Source organism: Hetaerina americana, unplaced genomic scaffold (assembly GCF_022747635.1).
Source record: "Hetaerina americana unplaced genomic scaffold, ioHetAmer1.1.p SCAF_50, whole genome shotgun sequence".
Classification (NCBI taxonomy): domain Eukaryota; kingdom Metazoa; phylum Arthropoda; class Insecta; order Odonata; family Calopterygidae; genus Hetaerina; species Hetaerina americana.
Window position 1 is genome coordinate 1870833 of NW_027287096.1, and position 5561 is coordinate 1876393.

The window sequence follows — 5561 nt, forward strand, 5'->3', positions numbered from 1 at the left end:
TTTTACAGTATGTCTTCGCCACGAAAATAAATAACAGGCATTTATTGTACGAATAAAGATACACATTACCCTTAAGGTGATTTATGCTACGAGAATTTTCAATATTAGACGGTAATGAATTCCACAGATCAGAAGAGGGCTCACGAAATGACCCTTGGACCACTGCAATTCGTAAATGCGGAGTAAAGTGCTCTGCCATTTATCTTACAGGACGAGTTTAAACAGTGTTACACATTAAATTTCCAAAAAAAAACATGTGAGAGATTTGGTAGTTATTATTTTAAATGAAAATATGGTCCCGAAGTTTAGTATTATTTTGAATCATTTGATTTTTAGGTGGTACAGTGATGACTGCGCAGTAGTCAGTATGACGGAAAAATTAGGGATTGCATCAGCTTTAGCACACGAATATTGGAATGTGCTGTCTGAATGTTTTAATTTTTACGAAATATTCTATGACCTTATTAGATACGACTAAAATGAGGCATACCAAGTAAAGATTTTGTTGATTTGATTTCTTGGGTTATTTGCTGATGTGGAGAAATCTATGCTCTCACCAAGGCCAAAGAGTTTGAGTAATGATCCCTTTTATAGAGCACGTGCATATTTAGCCGAACCAATTATAATAGACTGAGTTTTCTCTCTGGGTTTATAAATTGAGGTCCTAATATCGTAGTAACCTTTAATAAGACTTAGACTATTTACATCTTCACAAAATCCTAACAAAATTGTCGAGCAGATTGTTACCCGTGAGATGTTCACCAGTAGAGTTAACCAAACAAGCTAAGCATTGAAATATGAATTAAGTATGGTCTTTAGAGGTTTCGGAAAAAAAGAACAAAGATAAAATCATAAACTAATAAAAATCAAAGGAAGATCATATAAAAAAGATAGCATTGGCGGGTAAGGCCAAACAATTGATCCCCATATCTTCGGGGAAAAGAAGTCATTGAGGGAGCAATTACATATGCTCAAACTTTAGGGATTAGCGACTGTTAGACATATATCAAAGTATTTCATACCCACATAATCGATTCCCAGAGCAGTGGGCACGAAAGAGTTACGAAGTTCATGCGTAAAATTTAGTGAAAACCTCGAAGATGTTAATGAATATGCCAAAGGACCGCTTATTCTGAATGGATGATTAATGGTGGTTGAAATCATGACGCTGTGAATGCATTCCTAGTTCTATAAATACGTGGGTAATTTTAAAAGTTCTTGGAATTGAATAGACATAAACAACTAACCTCAGTGAAGGTTTTTTTCAATGTTATCTCCCTGTACACCAATACATTTGGTCCAGCGATGTTCCAATGTCTTGATCCCATTCCGAAAATTAGATTCGTTCAGACCTGCAAAATACCCTTCTACCTCGGCTGTTAGTTCTTTGTTTGCAGTGGATCTCCGTCCACTGAGGAAAATTTTAAGCTTGGAGAAGAGATGGGAATCTGATGGAGTCAAATCAGGCGAATAAGGTGGGTGTGGCAACAATTTGTATCTTTGTTCACGTATTTTTGCCATGACAACCACACGCTTGTGGGCGTGCATTTTCTTGATGAAAGATCACTTTCTGCCTCGCAAAAACCTGACCTTTTTTTCGTTTAGCTTTTGATGAAGTTGGCCCATGAAGTTAGCGCAGCGTTGTCCAATAATTGTATGAACGGTGGGAGGATAATCTATCAGCAGAATCCATTTCGAATTCCAGAAAACTGAAGCCATCACTTTTCCGGCCGACTGTATTGCCTTTGCTCTCTTTGGTGGAAGTGAATTAACATGTTTCCACTGATTTCACCACTGTTTTGTCTCTGGTGTACAGTAGTGGACTCAAGTTTTATCTGTGGTCACAAACCGGCGCAGAAAATCTTGTTGGTTGCTCTTAAAACGGGTCAAACGTCGTCCGAAAATTTCCATTCTGATGCGTTAGTGATGCTGCGTCAAAAGTCGCGACACCCATCTAGCAGATAATTTACCCACATTCAATTCCAACACTAAAATGTGATTTGCCCGTTCAGATGACTTTCCCTACAGCTTCAGCGCTTTCTCGCACATTCAGTCAGCGATCTTTCATGACCATTTTCTTCACTTTTGCAGTAATACCGGTGGTAATGGCACATTTTGGCCGACCACTACGGTGATAATCATCTAAGCTATCCCGGCCTAATATAAACGCGTTTCTCCACCCATGAGCAGTTGCATATAAAGGAACAGAGCCCTCCAGATAGTACTGAAAGTCGGTATGAATTTTCTTTGCTTTCATATTACGAAGAATCTCGAATGTCAATTTTTTCCTCATACACATACATGGGAACAACAGAAGGGCGTATGCACCACAGATCTCTTCCTAGAGCACTGACACGTTACGTGTTTACTCATAAAGGATTACCTGCCATTATGCGGGAAACTCGTTGCAGTAGCGCCGAGAGAGTCTCCGAGAAACTTTCACAAGAATAGTTATAAGGTGAGGCGACCGATAGGTGAGGTCATTTCCACCATTGGGGATGGATGGGAATGGAGGAAGTGTGGAGAGATACCCGATGTTGGTATTAGCCTAATAAAGGATGGCACCAAGGAGTCCACAGTTTAGCGTCCCATCCGACAGACGGCGTACTCACTCAAAGTGCTCTCCAACACAAAGCACCTCAAGTAGAGATCGGGATTCCACAGACAAATATCTGCCGTCTCCAGGATTCGAACCCGGACCCGCTCGGTGGGAATGTTGTGTGGGGACTCGGTATGTTAGCCACCGCACCATCCCGATCCCCCTTCCACACTACACTCGTATTTAAGTCACTCTTGTTTTATGTAATTCTGCGTTTTTAGTAGTAATTTAAACATATACGTTAATTTTCAGGGATATTTTCCCAAGGTTACTTCAAATTATCTCGACTACGATATACAGATTATCGGCTATTTCAATGTTTGATGATTGTGCAGCATTTAGAAAAGCGTCCCTTTGTTTAAATGACAAACAATTAGCTGAGGATAGCAAAAAAATCAGCATTCCTTGGAAGAATTACCATTCAAAACCTTCCAGTTGATTTTCTGGGTTGCTCTTCAACTGGATCAAGAGAATCAGCATGATACTCGCAATAACTACACGGTGCGGGGATTTCCTTTTGTCTTTCATAATTTAGGATAGAAGTCCAGTGGAGCTAAATTCTTAAAAGGGCGACAAAAAGGAAAGCTTACTCGGAATTATCCTTAACCTGCTCTCAAAGCGAGGTGACCAAAAAATCAATCATTCAATATTTCAATCCCACATTAATATTATATGTTCTAATTCAGCCTCAGAATTACCGATAATGAGTTTACTGGTAGTTGACCAACAGTGGCTACAGATGTGGGAAATCATAGCTTGTCAAGAAATAGTCATCTGAGGGGCATTGTCCCTGGGCTTGTGTCCTTCTGGGAATAGAAGTTGCTCTTTTACATGGAGACATAGTCGTAATCTTTTCCACATTCGCATTCTTATGGAGCACATATTTTATTCAGTGTACGTACTAATGAAGTGAAGAAATACTCCTAAAATTCCATTATTGATGAAGATTTATATTGTTTTTATAATTCCCTAAGACATGTTAGCATATAAATATTTTATCGTCTAATGTTTGCTATTCATTAAAAGGTAGAAGTCAGGCAGGATATAAGTTTCGTAATTAGGTAGTTTAATAATTATCAAGTATTATTTACGTAGATGCATTCAGCGTACAATAGTTGCGACTAACCAGAACCATCGTAAGCAGAAAATTAAATCACTGTCCACACAGTCTATGAAAAGTGAAATAGGTAACATCCCCGGTTAAACCAAAATTTTGCTCAGTATTAGGCTCTTCAACAGTTCACACACTTTTTTGCCTATTATTGCCATAATTGCATTGTATTCGATTTATCTAATTAATTAGCTTGAATTGGAAATAAAATACGAGCCAGTTTTCATGTACATAAAATAATCCGATATACCTTATAATCCAGTTGAAAAAATATTCCACCCATCAATCAAATGTACCCACCGAGTTGCCTGGTGGATGGAAGAATTACCTTATTTCGAAGCGTAGGCATTAGTTAGGTTTCAAGGTTTTCCGAAGGGTAAGGTTATTTTCTATCGCATACATGACTCAATAAAATCCATTCACTCAGTATCTATTACTGTGGTGGAATTTGAACCCTCAATTTATGAGCCTTTTAGAATCGAAACGTTTAGGATATCCAATACAGAACTATTTCACTTCTATGTTTTGAATGAAAATTCGTGTCCTAAGTTCTAAGTTAAGTATCCTGTTTTGTCCTAAGTATTTGGATCCAGCAGTGGATCAATGTTTACGAAGAAACGCGAAAACAATAGACGCCATTTCCTACCATTCCACCGTATCTCTCTAACATCTGTTTAATAAACGCATTAAGAGCCTATTTTTTACATTTATATTTTCAAACAACGCTCATATTTTATCTTTTGAGAAAGGAAGAAATGCTTTCTATGTTTATTTTTCAAAACCATTTTGAAGCACGCCTAATAGCGTGTGGTACTCCTCAGAAGTTAAACGCTTCAGCAGTTTTAATGTAGTTAGTGTCATTAACCAAGAACTATTTATAACATAATCAATCTAATTTTTCGCTATTTTAAGGAATTAGTGTAGTTAACCATTCATTGGATCGTAATAAAATTCTCTCAATCATTTCATTTCGACGCGTATTAATTATTCACCTAAATTATTATTGAATAACTTGGATCGCCTGACCTTCATTTGAAAAGAAAATAAATAAACAATGTCTGAAATATCAAGAACTCATGATAGGAGACATTTTGGTAAAAGGAATGAGGGGATCATTTTGTAGATATCAAAATAATTATGCAGGCCAGGTGTAGTGAGGGAAGCATGCTCTCTGACGGCTCCGTAAAATTATTCGTCGCAAGCAATTTAATGATATCTTAACCGCTCGAATAAAAACGCCTGGAGGTCCGTAGTTTACCCACCGATGGCTAACAACACTGGAAAAAAATCTAATTAATTTGTGACTATTTCCCAGTCAAATTTGACATTAACAAGACACTGACGCCGTATTTTTTGTCCGGATATAAACCGAATCTACGCCACTGCCTCTTTGACTGCGTTATGGCTCTGATTGTCGGCACGAGACTAAAACGATTGGTGAGGTACGAAATGGCGTCTTCAAATTCTTTGAGGAAACCTGGATGTTTGAGAAAAGGGTATAAGCGATAAGTCATCATTTAAATTCTCCCCCGGATTACGCTCGTACAACTTCAGAATTGTTATTCTACACCCACCTTGTTAGAGGCGAGAAAGAGAGAAATATAAATAGGAACACGATTTCCAACCCTCAATGCGATAACTGACTTTTCTCCTCCAGCATTTTTCCCCTTCCCCTCGACAAACCATCCCCCCCCCAGCCCAGCCCGATTACGAAGGACGCCCTTACCCTCTTCCCCACGCGAATATCATACTAATTCCAACGTCCACACAGAAGGCCACCAGCGCACCCCTTTCCCAGGCCGCCCTCTCAAGCCACCATGCGCTCCTTCGCCCACGTGATGGAAACCTAAT